Source organism: Balaenoptera acutorostrata, chromosome 6, assembly GCF_949987535.1.
Source record: "Balaenoptera acutorostrata chromosome 6, mBalAcu1.1, whole genome shotgun sequence".
In the NCBI taxonomy this organism is placed as follows: Eukaryota; Metazoa; Chordata; class Mammalia; order Artiodactyla; family Balaenopteridae; genus Balaenoptera; species Balaenoptera acutorostrata.
Genome location: NC_080069.1, coordinates 26,180,493 through 26,195,395, shown reverse-complemented (window position 1 = coordinate 26,195,395; position 14,903 = coordinate 26,180,493). Strand labels below are relative to the sequence as shown.

The following is a 14,903-nucleotide window of genomic DNA, read 5'->3' as shown; positions in this document are numbered from 1 at the left end:
GAGTCTACAAGTAGAAATATGGGCTTTAAGGATAATCCTGGTGAGATCTCAGAAGAAAGTGAAGAGCATGGTAGAGAAAATGTCTATCATCTTAGAGAATGGGGATCCCATCATGACCAGAATGTTAGTAAATATGGATGTTAAAGTCCTTTCTGTTGAGGGCTCAGAAGGAAATGTGGAACATGTTATTAGAAACTAGAGGAAAGGCAATGGTGGTGATACAGTGGCAAAGAACCTAACTGAATTGTGTCCTGTAGCTACGGTGGAAAGCAGAACTTTTAAGTAATGAACTTGGATAATTAGCTGAGGAAATTTCTAAGCAAAGTGTTGAAAGTGTGGTCTGGTTCCTTCATGCTGTTTCTTCAAAAAGTATGAGAGGAAAGAGGTAAATTGAGGAAGGAACTGTCAGGCAAAAAAGAACACAGCACTTGATGACTTGGGAGGTTCTTGGGTTATCCATATTGCAAAGGATGAAAAAATTAGTAGAGTCACTGTTGGGAAAGTATGCTCTGGAGAGAGGGCCAAGGATGCAGCTGGACAAACTTTTTGTAAAGAGATTAACTATGTGACTCATGGATCCACTCAATCATCTCAGCAGAGCCAGAAGTAGAGACGGGGTTATTCAGACAAGATCTCTGGAGGACTCTCTGTTTATGGCACAGTCTCATGACGTACATGGGAGACCCACAAGGTTTCTGAGAATGTTGTATCAGCAGAAACACGGTCAGCTTGGCCTGAAGGGACAGAGACAGGACAAAGTGAAAGAGTGCTGTTGAATTTCCAGAATTCTGTTGAATTTCCAGAGTTCTAAAGGACTGTTAAAGCTTCTTAGCTATAAGCATATGCTCCCCTTCAAGAAAAACGAAGAATTACTATAAGGGCAGAGCCATGGACTCAAGAGGTAGAAGCTGGAGGTGTAGGAGCAGAGACCTACCAATCTACCATAGGTGCAGAGGCCTATGGAGCTGTGTGCCCAGATGATGTAGCTTCATAACACAGAGAATTATTCTCTGGTCTTGAAACAAAATGAAACTGGCCCTGCTGGATTGCTAACTTTCTTGGGACTGAAGACTCCTTTATTCCTTGCATTTTCTCCCTTTTGGAATGGAAATGTCTATCCTATTCCTGTCCCACCCTTGTATTTTGTATGTGATCTTCTGGCTTTACAGGTCAATAGATGGAGAATTTTGTCGTTGGATGGGTTATACCTAGAGATTCATTCATATCTGATTTAGATGACTTAGATGATGAGATTTTGGACTTTTTGAACTGATTTAGATGAGGGTTGAAACTTGTGGAAATGTTGGAACGGAGCAAATGTATTTTGCATGTGGGACAGATGTGAATTGTGGGCCAGAGATTGGACTGTAGCTGAGATGAATGGTGGGCCCCCAAAGTACATGTCCATGTCATAATCTCTGGAACCTGTGAATATGGTCTTATTTGGAAAAAGTTTCTTTGCAGATATAATTAAATTAAGGCTCTTGAGATGACATCAGCCTGGATTATCAGGATGGGTCCTAAATCCAATGACAAGTGTGTGTAAAGAGACACATATAGGACAGAGAAGATCATGTGAATACAGAGGCAGAGATTGTAGTTGTGCAGTCACAAGCGAAAGAATGCCAGGAGCCACCAGAAGCTGGAAGAGACAAGGAAGGATTATTCCCCAGAGTCTTTGGAGGGAGTGCAGCCCTGTCGACAACTTGATTTTGGACTTCTGGCCTCCAGAACTGTGAGAGAATAAATTTTTGTTGTTTCAAGCCACCCAGTTTCTGATAATTTGTTATGGCAACCTTAGGAAAATAATACAGGGACCATGCAAGAGTGCAAAAGCCTGCAAGGTTCCACAGGGTACCCATTCCAGTGATCTATTGTAGCAGATAACTTCTACATAGCAACCAATCCCAAAGCAGTGGCTTAGGACAATAACAATCATTTGTCTTGCTCACAAATTTTGGGGTTGTCTGAGCTTAGCTAGACATTTTTCACTCAAAGTCTCTCAGGTGGTTGAACCAGAGGGTGATTAGAGCCAGGGTCATCTTGAAGGCAACTTCCCTTACGTGTCTGGCACCTGGACTGGTAAGACTCAAACAGCAGGGGGCTGGAGCAGGTGGGGTCACTTCGCCATCTCTTTTCCTGTGTATGAGGTACCCACATGATCTCTCCACATGGCAGCAGCAATCTACTGTAGAAGTTGTCACAAGGTACACCCAGATTCAAGCAAAGAGAACATAGACTCTACCTCTTGATGGGTGTGTCAAAGAATTTGCACACAGTACCCTTGACTCAATCTAGAGGAGATGGTGAGGTTCACCCCTTCGAATCGTCTTGCTCTGTGCGGCCAGGAAGCTCCAATATTTTACACCCCAGCAACCATCAGTCACCCACCCAGTAAAGGGCTGCCTGAGAAAACATGTTCTCAGATCCTTCCAGTTCTCCATGAGAGTAGGAAACATGGGTTCTGGCAGCCTGAAGGTAGGCCTCTGAAAATTGCAGGAGCTGGCTGTTGGGAGTGAATGCACCTGGGCGAGGCAGCGTGCGCAAGCGTGGTACTGGATCCCAGGGCACCAACATCATCGGGTACATAGTGGCAACTTCATGTGCAGTGCATAGTGCTGGTGCCATTTCACAGAATTTGGGAAAATCAGGATTACTCAGATAAATGGCACTGAGAAAAATGGTTATTCCTTTAGGAAAAAATAAAGGCCCATACCTCTCATCATACAAAAATATAATTTCCAGAATAATTAAAGAGCTAACTATGAACAACAAACTGAAGCATGGGAGGAAAACCTAAGTGTGGTGAAGATGGTCTTTCTAAGCAAGATACAAACCCACAGGCAATAAAGGAACAGACTGACACATTACATAAAAATTAAAATATAGGTATGACAAAAGACAATGTAAACAACTAGACAGAAATTGGGCAAAAATAATTGTCACATATGAAATAGGAAAATATAAGATATTCAGAATGCATAAAGAACTTCCATACATCCATTAGAAAGTGAAAAATAACTAATAGAAAACTGGGCAAAGAATATGAATTGATGATTCACAAACGGACTACAAATGTCAATAAACATATAAGAATAACCATGAATAATTTTACTTTCCAGCAGCATGGAAAGTAAAATTCAGTGGAGACATTTTATCTCCATTAAATTAAATTGGCCAAAAATTTTAAAAGATTGATAATATCCATCATGAGATAGAGTGTGAATACACTTTCAAACATTTAAAATTGGTTGAGCCATTCTGGAGAGCAGTATGGCAGTATTTATCGACATTAGCGTGCATATTGAGTAAAATTCGACTCTGAGGAAACTTGTCAGATATACCCCAACACGCACAGAAAGACAATAGGGCACATCAATGTTTACTGTAGCATTGTTTGTAACAGGTGAAAAAGTAGAAAAAACCTAAGTGTTCACCAATAGGAAAATGTTTAAATAAAACGGAAAGAGAAATACACATAACAAATTATTCCAATCAATAGGCTTCTTCGTTGATTAAAAACACAAGATTTATAGCCAAAAAAAGAATGGAAGAAAAGCAATTGTAGAACAGTATTGTCCCTATGCTCCCGGTTATATTGAAGAATTCCAACCGAAGTGTGTGTGCACACCACGTTGGGATACAGAGGCTCTTGAAGGTTCCACACCAAACTCCTATATGGCTTAACACCTGCAAATCCTTAGGCTAGGCTTTATACACAGTAAGTGCTATATAAGAGTTGTCTATTTTTTTTTACGATAATGCATTCCTGCATTACTTATGTAATTTAAAAGTAAAGAATATGTTTGCGATTGCATTAATAACTCCCTGCACCCAACTGCCTAACAAGCGCGAGGACCATTCATTAAAATCTCTCCATCCTGAGAGCCTAGCACGGGGTCTGGCACATAAGGGCCACGTTGTGAACACCTGCTGCGGGGACCAGCCTGCCGCTTCCCACCCCTCCCCGCACCCAAGCGAGACCTCAAGTTGACCTTCCACCCCGAAACTTTCCTCAGCCAGCGCAGCCACCGGCCGCCCAGTACGCAGGCGCGAGAAGGCGGGGCCCAACTCACGGCAGCCCCGCCTTCCGGGCGTGTAGACGTCACTGGACCGCGCCGCGCAATATCTGACGTGCCTGCGGCCCGCCTGCCGGAAGGAAACCCTGGCGGCTAACTATGGCGACGGTGGCGGAGCAGTGGGTGCTGGTGGAGATGGTCCAGGCGCTCTACGAGGTGAGCTTGGCGGCCCCAGGGGTCCACGACCACACCCAGCCCTGGGGAGGTGGGACGTTTTGTGTGGATTTTTGGTCTGAGGCCTGGGCAGGCCTGGCCCGGTTACGCCCGGACCCCCGGCGTCCCTCGCTGGAAAGGCTCATAGGCGCACCCATTTCCCAGTGGCGGAATGTAGGGAGGCACGGGCGGGAGCCGGAGCCGGGGGTCTCGTATTGCGCTGCTGCGAGCCCGGAGCCCTCTCCAGGTCCTGCCCGGATACAGGAGAGAGGCTAGTCAAAAACAAGAGTTGGGACTGATGGTAAAACGGAGTGATGAAAGTAGAGTGGAAAATCTCAGTCTGGAGAGGTCCCAGGGAAGACAGGTTCTCGGAACTGTGGAGCAGGGAATAGAGGAAAGAATTGTAATAAGTTGGACTTTGTTTTTGTTGGGACGTGGGGTTAGAAAGGAAGCCGAATGATTTAGGTATGTGAAATAGTTTGTCATTCTTCCCGCCTACGTCCCATCTTCTGTCTCGTAAAGATAAAATTATTTTAGTAAAAATTTAAAGAAAGACCAGTTCGGAGCTTTTTTGAAAGGCCAGCTGTTTCAAGTAGGTAAAATAATATGAAATTTAAATGTCAGTCTTGGAGAATGTTCATTCATTTGACATTTAGTGAGTTTCCATGCACTGTGCAATGGAACTTTCTGCGTGTTCTCTGAGCTGTTCAGTACAGTAGCCCACTAACCACATATGGCTGTTAAGCACTTGAAACGTGGCTAGTGCAACTGAGGGGCTGAATTTTTCATTTAATTTAATTTAGATGTGTATTGAAATAGTTGAATGATGCTAGTGACTACAGTATTGGACAGCAGAGATCTAGATGCTAGGAATAGTGCAATGAGGGAACAGGTAGAAGTCCCTGTGCTTACAGAGCTTACATTCACTTAAAGTGAATCTGTTTTCTTTTGATAATTTTCTTAAAACTTAATATAGCGTTTACTGGTAAGGGTGATGATGCAAGATGTATTATTGCAAAACCCATCAGGACTTTTTGAAAAAAAACAGTTAGGAGAGCAAATAGAGCTTAGGTGATGTCCAACCTTAGGTAGATTATAGTGACTAAGAAGAACCACTAAAATCTAAGATTTCTTTCTTAGAAATGAATAATTTCTACTATATGTTGTTGCTGCCTTTTTGAAGACTGCCCTTTGACTATGTAACTTCTCACACCCTGATATTGACCATGAGTGAGACTTGAGAGAAGGTCTCCTTGATGTAACATTTCCTAGGGAAGAAAAGAAGCCACATTTGTGATTTTTATTAATTCAGTAGACATTTCAACTTTTCTTAGGATTTCTTTGTGGAGTGGAATGTTTAGTGACTTGGACTTATGTTTGTCAACTATAATCCAATTATTGATAAAACCAAAAGGATTTTTTTAGTCGAGTCCTCATTCTTAAATGAATTATAGTCAGGAGGGATCAGCAAATTTTAAAAATAGTCTTAGATTTCTGGTTTTGCTTCTAATTTCTGTGCACAGTGTATGCAGAATTTGAGGAGTCTTGCTGTGTACCCATACATATGTAACATGTATGTAGTTTTAAAGTTATTTGTCCAATGACCTGAAAGTTTATTTATGAAATAGTCAGCAGTTTCCCTGGTCCCCGCTTCTGAACTTTTTTAACTATTGTGAATCATCATTGCTTTTTTTTTGTCTAATGTTTGAAAATAATTTGTATTTACGTTTCTAAATACCTCTTTTTTTTTAACATCTTTATTGGAGTATAATTGCTTTACAATGGTGTGTTAGTTTCTGCTTTATAACAAAGTGAATCAGCTGTACATGTACATATCTCTTCCCTCTTGCATAAATACCTCTTTTAAATGACTTTTCAATGACAACCTATTGGAATGTAGCACCCGATAACTGACTTATGGAGGTTTAGTTGATACCTGGAATCTTTTATATGCACTTACTGTATCTAGTTGTGTAAGACATAGAAGTCAGCCTGGCTTTTATCCTGGAAATGTTCAGTTGAAAAGAAGACCTGATGTGGATAATGTCATTAAAGTACCTTTGTGGATGTTGACATGGAACACACTACATACTTTCGGGGAACTGTGGTAGAAAAGAGACCTGCTATTTCTTTAAGCACTTATAAAGTCTTTTTTTCTCTGCCACGTTCCAAGGAGAATTTAAAGAGGCCTATTGGGGATACAGGAAATATAGTAAGTTGAGCAAAAGTCTTTGAGAATTATGGAAACTGGTGTCCAAATAATTCTCAATTTATCCATGGTATGTGGGGGTTGTAGAAGGCTTGTGAAGCTGTGAAATGTTTGTTACAGTCATTTCCCACCAGTAAAAATATAAATTACCTGAAGGATCTGATAGTTGATATTGTTTGACTATTGGAATTCTGTGTCAGATTTAATTTTAAAACTTAATTTTATTCCTAAAGATGTTTTTATTCCTAACGCTGCAGTTTTAGAGATTTTTCATGTAGGAGAAATTGCCTTCTGTTAGAAATGGGAAAAGGAATGAGTAGAAATGAAGTGCGCTTTGAAAGTAAATTTTAAGAAGTAATAAATAGGTTAAAGGTCATGGGAGCAGTATGTGCAAGTGAATTAAATTTTATGTGCAGGTTTTGGAAATGTTTATTTCACTTCTTGTTTTGCTTCTGTTTTTGACTGACTCCTAGGCTCCTGCTTATTATCTTATTTTGGAAGGAATTTTAATACTCTGGATAATCAGACTTCTTTTCTCTAAAACTTACAAGTTACAAGAACGATCTGATCTTACAGTCAAGGTAAGAAGTTAAATCTCTATTTTATTATTTGGTGTATGATTATAGTTGCTACATCTTTCGAAAAAGGACTTGTGGTGGCTCAACTATAAATGTTAAAAGATTTTCTGGAATGTAAGGAAATCAGGGTAAGCAAAATACGGGGAAGCCAGGGATAAAGTGAATACACAAAGGAGTACCATGTTACAGGCCTTTATACTTTGCTAGGAGTAAACAGCAGCCTGGGAACATACTAGATGCTGGATGGGAAGCATGGATGCATGCTGCATTTCAAATGTCCGTATACAAGAAAGATTACATGAGTTGCTCGGGAAAAGCACCACTATTCCTGAAGCCTGAATGAAAGTTTTCCCTGTAGTCTTTATAAAGGAAATTCAGAGTTAGAAAGAATCCTCCCCATCCCACTGCTCTCCACCTTCCCACCCCAAATCAAATTTTGATGTGTTCTGTATGGTAAGGGACCCAGCTCGAGCCCAAGCTAGGCAAACCTTAGGAAGCAGAAGTGTCGAGAGGACTTGCAGTCCTGCCCACTTCGAGTCTGTTAGTATGAGGGACCAAGGGGTTTGTGGCATCCCCTACCTTCTCACGCAGGTAGGAACGCTTAGTAACTGTGCCCCAGGTGTGAGAGGAAGAGCAGTTTTGACTGCAGTGTGGTTTCTGTAGCTTGGATTGTTTCCTTATCCAGCCTCTGTAGCAGTGTGCCAGAATACTACTTAGGGATACAGAGACGGTGAGAGATGTTTTCCCACAAAAATGCCTGAAACTTTGGTTCACAAGGCAGCATTGAGTGCGGCACAATGATGGAGCACAGCTCTTTTCTGGAGCATTCACAGAAGGAAGTGCAAGTGGAATGGAATTACAGCAATGTGGCAGTTGTTTCCCTGGTTTCACTGGCTGCCCCTGCTGTCCTGATCATTCATATTTGTCATGAGATGGTCAGGCAGTATCCCCCCTAGGGGATAAGGGATATGCAGCAGATGGTTCTTAGGGCAAATAAGTTTTGGAAACCTGGGTAAAGAAGACTAAAGAGGTGTCTCATTGCATGATTTCTTGTAACCTTTAATATGACAGTGGCTATCTGAACTGCTGTTTGGAGAACTGCCCTAAACTTGACCGTAGATCCGCAGCCCCGCCTGTGTTTTATGAATACCGTGTGAGGCGAGTGTGCCATAGGACACACCTCTGATGGTGTCGCAGCAGGATCGGGCTCTCCGGGCCAGAAGCCCTGTCGCTGCTCTTTTCCCTTGGTATTCAGGAACTCCACGTGAATGACCGTGAGGCCATGGAATAGATTTCTAGCCCAGCTTTTTAAGGGGTTGATCATTGCTAATATTCTTAGTTTAAGTTTAAACAAGTCAGTCCACACAAATATGCATTTTAAAAGAAGGATACTGAAACATAATTTTAGGATAACCCTCTAAAAGCAGAACTTACCTAGAGCAAGATTCAGTAATCACTGACATCTTACCCTAAAAGCTGTGGAAGAAAAAAAAAACTATATGAGTGTTTCTAAAGCTTAACTTATGGCAGCAAAGAAGAAATGCCCTTCTCAGTTTTATAGGTCTGCAGAGTCTCTTTTTTTATTATTAATTAATTTATTTATTTTATTTTTGGCTGCGTTGGGTCTTCGTTGCTGTGCGTGGGCTTGCTCTAGTTGCAGCGAGCGGGGGCTACTCTTCGTTGAGGTGCGCAGGCTTCTCATTATGGTGGCTTCCGTTGTTGCGGAGCACGGGCTCTAGGTGTGCGGGCTTCAGTAGTTGTGGCAGGCAGGCTCAGTAGCTGTGGCTCACGCGCTATAGGGTACAGCCTCAGTAGTTGTGGTGCACGGGCTTAGTTGCTCTGCAGCATGTGGAATCTTCCCGGACCAGGGCTTGAACCGATATCCCCTGCATTGGCAAGCAGATTCTTAACCACTGCACCACCAAGGAAGTCCCCTGCAGAGACTCTTGAATACCAGGCAATCTTGAGTTGATTCTCAAATCTGTCTCTGTGGTAGCAAGTGGACAGTATGCATGATACATACTTCAGGCTTGTTCAGGCTGCTGTTCTGTGCAGTCATTGGCAGAAATAGATGAGGAATTTATTGGCTGATTTATTCAGCCAGCATTTTTGAGTGCCTGAGCATCAGGTGAATATGCTCCTAGCCATGCCCTAGAATTGCCTATTAGGAGAAAAGTGCACAGAAGCATTTAACAGGAGTGTGAAAATAGAAGTATTGAGAGTGGGCCTATGTAAGGCAAGAATTACTGTGGCTGTCATGTTCATCAGGTGCCTCATCTCATCCTGTACATCCAGACTACATTTTCAAAATTACATTTTTTCTAGTTCAAGGAAGGACAAGAAACTCAAAATAGTCAAAATACTTGGAATGCATGAAATAACAGGTAAAAAGAGTAAAGTGGTTTTTTATGAGAAATTTCCAAACAACTAAATCCTATTACAATAATTATAAGAGAGTCTTTTGGTATATTTCAGTTACTTCTGAATCCTTGCCAATGGCTTGTAGAAACAGTGCTTTGTAGTCTAGTTGATCCCTTCCTGTGACAGTCATGCCTGTAAGAACTTAAGGCATGGCTGTCTGTCATATCTTGCAGTAGAGGCTGAGCTCCCTTACCTGCAGTCATGCCTCTCACCTTTGTGTTACAGACTTTTTGTTTTATCATCAGTAGCAGTTATACTTCCTACTTCCCACAGTGAAGAATCCTGAACATAGAAATACAGTTTTTAAGAAATTTCCAGTCAGCCACAAAGCTTCATGGAAAAAGAGCCTTTAGCCTGAGATAAGGAAAGAGGTGAGGGGTTAAGAGCACAAAACTCAATAGTGATTCTGTGTCATTTCCAGGCACAGCAGCTGGACGTGTGTGTCTAGCAGTGTGTTCATTATGATGGTTCCATTACAACAAACAGCTTAGATACCGCTAGAATTGCTGTCCAGTAATTAGCACTGCACTGTATTTTAACTGCTTTTCTCCTGTAGGAAAAGGAAGAATTGATTGAAGAGTGGCAACCAGAACCTCTTGTTCCTCCTGTCTCAAAAGACCATCCTGCTCTCAACTACAACATCGTTTCAGGGTAAATTGTTTTTGCTAGTCAAGGGCTTATATTTGGTTTCCTGTAGGTAAACTCAACAAAGTATACAGTGGTTTATATAGTATTCCTTTTTTAACTGAAATAAGATTTTTAGAAATTTCTGGAGATCAGAAACTGCTTTTTAATAGTCTCCAATTTGGGTTTCTGAGTTTGTCCCTTTTTAAAAAAATATATATATATATTTTTTTAAAGTAATACACACATGTAATATTTCAAATGGGAAGACAGTTAAAATGAAAAACAGCATTCCTACTTTTCCCACCTGGATTGTTTCTGATTTTAGATCTGTTGAAGGTTACCTTCATAGCTAGATATTAACAGTATGCTTACACTACTGTTTCTTGATTGATTAATGATAGGCAGTGCCTGTTGACTTTCACTATATGAATTATGAAACTTCAGCTCACTTATGCTACCTACCTCCTGGCTTCCAATGTTTTATTTATTTTTATTTTTATTTCTTAAATTTAAGTATACAGAAAATATCAGGCACATATGTATCTACCACCCAGAAGTAATAGGTATTAACATTTTGCTCTCTTTACTTTAAATCTATTTTTTAAAAGAAATAAAACATTAGAAATGCAGTTGACCCTTGAACAGTATGGGGGTTAGGGGCCCTGACCCTCTGGGCAGTCAAAAACCTGCATATAAATTAGAGTCAGCCCTCCAGATACCCAGTTCCTCCAGATATGTGGTTCTACATCCATGGATTCAAGCAACTGTGGATCATGTAGTACAGTAGTATCTACTGTTGAAAAAATCTGTGTATAAGTGGACCTGCACAGTTCAAACCCATGTTGTTCAGGGGTCAAGTGTATCACTAAAGAAATCCCTTCCCATCTATCACTTACTCTTGCCTCCCAGGCAAGATAACCACCATCTTGAAGTTGGTAGATGTTTTTCCTTTGCTTATATTTATACTTTTGCCACAGCATGCCTGTTGCCATGAAAGTGTTTAGTATTCTATTTAAAAATATGATGTAGGATAGTCTCCTGAGTATGTCCTTCTACTTCTGGTCTGATGTGAGAGAGGCTTGTATTCTTCACTTTCGCGAATTTCTTTGGTCTCATGAAAGTTTTACTTGTCCTGAAATCAGACTTAACCAATCATTAATGTTATGGTTATAAAATCCTTCCTACCACAAAGGTCTAATTTGCCTGTTTTCCATATGACAGGTAGTTGTCCCAACATTATTAGTTGAATAGTCCATTTTTTACCTACTGATTGGAAATTTCCCTTCTTTCATATGTCAAGTTCCCTTATAAAGGATCTGTTTCTGGCTTTATTTCTATTCTTTTGGTATATTTATCTCTCCCTGTGCCAGAACCTCGCTTATACCACAGCTTAATAATAGGCCTTGACTAGAGTGAGTCCTTCACCTCCTTGTTCTTCACAATTGTCTAGGCTATCCTTGACTCTTCACTATGAGTTTAGGTTTAGCTGCTCAGATTTGACCAGAAAATGGGTTTGGGTTTGTGACTAGTAATGCATTGAATTTATGGATTAATTTGGAGAGAATTGGTATATTGCTAATACTGAATCTCTTCACCACGTACCTTGTGTGTCACTTGTATACTTAGGTCTTTTATGTCTCTGAGAGAAGTTACATAACGTTCTTCATAAAGATTTTGCTTACCTTTTTTTTTCCTACTTTTTATTTGGAAATAATAGTAGATTCACATGCAGTTGTAAGAAATAATACAGAGAGATTTCATATACCCTTCATCAGTTTCCCCCAATGGTAACATCTTGCTTAACTATAGTACAGTATCACAACCAGGAAATTAACATTGCATATCTTTTAATAGCTTCGTCTCTGGGTTCCAAAGAGTTTTCACTTCTGTCATGAGGCATCATTTTCTTCTTGTTTCTGTGTTATTGCATTGGCTAGGATACCTACCATGCAGTGTTGAATAGGAGTGGTAACAAGGGCCTCTGTATCTTGTTCCGGATGGCTTTTAAGGGATAACCTGTATGGTGTTATAGGCCTTCCTTTCTCTTCCTAGTTTGCTAAGGGAACTTTTTGTTAGTTTTAAAGTCAGTGTTAAATTTTATTAATTTTTTTTTTTTATTTATTGAGATGGTTGTGACTTTTCTCCTCTAATCCATTGCTATATTAAATTGTACTGATCGATGTTTTTTACATTAATTAAGCATATACATAAATTTTTATGAGAAAAATTGCAAGCAACCATGCCACTCATCCTCACCCCAGATCTCAGCTCTGTAGACTTGCAGAAAGATGGGAGATTTACTCTCCGGAAAGGCTAAATATCAATTGAAAGTCCTAAGAATGTGTGAGGAGGCGGGTGCCATTCTAGAACAGAAAGCAAGTATATAGTGAATAATGGGATGCTAATCCCGTTTCCTCCAACTCAGCTTTCAGAACGTTGGCAACCAGATTTATCTCCTCATATACACCTCACTGGAGGATTCCTCTCTGGTGAAACTCCAAGTCAAGAGAATAAAAATAGAAAATTTTGAGTTTGGGGTCTCCACAGATGAATAAACAAGTCTGTGTCTCATTATCATAGAGTGAAGCCCACCATTTACAAAGAAGCCAAGCCCATTTACACAGTGCTTGCAATTAGCATTTCAGTGTCTTACTCTTAAAAATGTGTGGACAACCTTAAATTATGGTCCATTGATTTTCAACAGAATGCTGAGACAATTCAGTAGGGAAAGAATACTCTTTTTAACAGATTGTGATGGGACAACGGGATATACACATGTAAAAGAATGATGATGGACCCTGACCTCACACCATGTGTAAAAATTAGCTCAAAATTAATCATGGGCTTAAATTTAAGAGCAAAAACTATAAGTTCTTAGTTTAGAAGAAAGAAAACAAAAGAGTAAATCTTCATAATCTTGGATTGGCCAGAGATTTTTAGATATGACACAAAAGCACAAGCAGCAAAAGAAGAAATAGACAAACTGGACTTCATTAAAATTAAAAACATTTGTGCTTCAAAGTCCACTACTAGAGAAATGATACAAAACCCCACAAAATGGAAGAAAATATTTTCAAGTCATATATTTGTTAAGGGGCTAGTATCCAAAATATTAAATATATAAAAAGAACTCTTACAACTCAGTGATAAACCCTATTTAAGCGTGACTATTTGGTTAATTTTTATTAATTGTTGGATTTTTTTTTTTTTTGGCTAATATTTGGTATTTTTAGCATCAGTATTGAAAAATGAGTTTAGTCTTTTTCTTTTCCCTTACTGTGCTGGCCCAGCTTTGGTATCAGACGTATATTAGTCTTACAGTTTTCCGGGCAACATTATTTGTGTTTGTTCTGTTGAGCATAGATTTTTAATCATGAATTTAATGTCTTCAGTGAGTTTTTAAAGCTGTTCATATTTCCTTTTTGAGTAAGTTTTTGTTACTGCCATTTAGTAATTGTTCATTTCTTCTTTTGTTTTCAAATGCATTGGCATGAAGTAGTTCATAGAAGTAGTGCATGAAGTAGTTCATAGAAGTAGTTCATAGTAGCTCCTTTCATATTACTTCTTCTGCCCTGGGTCCTGGAGTGTTTGAGATTTTGTGTGCAGTCTCTGTTTCCCACAGCACTCTGGCTCTCCCTAGAGGAAGCTCCACTGACCTTCAAAACCAAATGTTTGGGACTTCCCTGGTGGTCCAGTACGAATCCACCTTACAGTGCAGGGGACCCGGGTTCAATCTCTGGTCAGGGAACTAAGATCCCCCATGCAGTGTTGCAACTAAGCCCATGCACCACAACTACACCGAGCCCATGTGCCTCAACCAGAGAGCCCACGTGCTGCCAACTACAGAGCCCACGCGCTCTGGAACCCCTGCGCCACAACTACAGAGCCCACACACCCCAGAGCCTGCACGCCACAACTAGAGAAGAGAAAACCTGCACACCACAACTAGAGAGAAGCCCACGTGCCACAACGAAAAATCCCGCATGCCTCAATGAAGATCCTGCATGCCTCAACTAAGACCCGGTGCAGCCAAAAAATAAATAAAATAAGTAAATAAATAATAAATTTTTTTAAAAAACGCAAATGTTCTGGGGGTTCATCTTCCTGGTGCAGGACATCCAGGCTGGGGAAGCTCTTGTCGGGCTCAGACCCCTCACTCCTTGGGAAGGGCTTCTGCAAGTGTAATTATTCTCCCGTTTGTGGATCACCTACCTGCGGGTGTCGGTCTTGACTATACCATGTCTGCACCTCGCCTACCCATCTCATTGTGATTCCTTCTTTATATCTTTAGTTGTGGAAGATCTTGTCTGCTAGTCTTCAGGTCATTCTCATTGATAGCTGCTCTGTAAATAATTGTAATTTTGGTGTGCCCATGGGAGGAGGTGAGCTCAGGGTCTTCCTAGTCTGCCATCTTGGCCACTCCCAATGCAATAAATTATTATTTATTTATTTATTTTTGGCTGCGTTGGGCCTTCGATGGTGCACGCGGGCTTTCTCTAGTTGTGGCAAGCAGGGACTACTCTTCGTTGTGGTGCACAAGCTTCTTGCTGTGGTGGCTGCTCTTGTTGAGGGCTCTAGGCGCACAGGCTTCAGTAGTTGCAGCATGTGGGCTCAGTAGTTGCAGCACACGGGCCCTAGAGCGTGCAGCTTCAGTAGTTGCGGTGCGTGGGCTCAGTAGTTGTGGCTCGAAGCCTCTAGAGCGCAGGCTCAGTAATTGTGGAGCACGGGCTTAGTTGTTCTGTGGCATGTGGGATCTTCCCCGACCAGGGATCAAACCTGTGTCCTCTTCATTGGCAGGTGCATTCTTAACCACTACACCACCAGGGAAGTCCCAAT

The 14,903-nt window shown here is 40.8% G+C and overlaps 1 pseudogene; it reads left to right on the top strand.

Moving 5' to 3' along the window:
* Positions 1 to 3,958: 3,958 nt before the first annotated feature.
* Positions 3,959 to 14,903, top strand: part of LOC130708364 (serine palmitoyltransferase 1-like) — a 56,049-nt pseudogene continuing 45,104 nt past the window's right edge.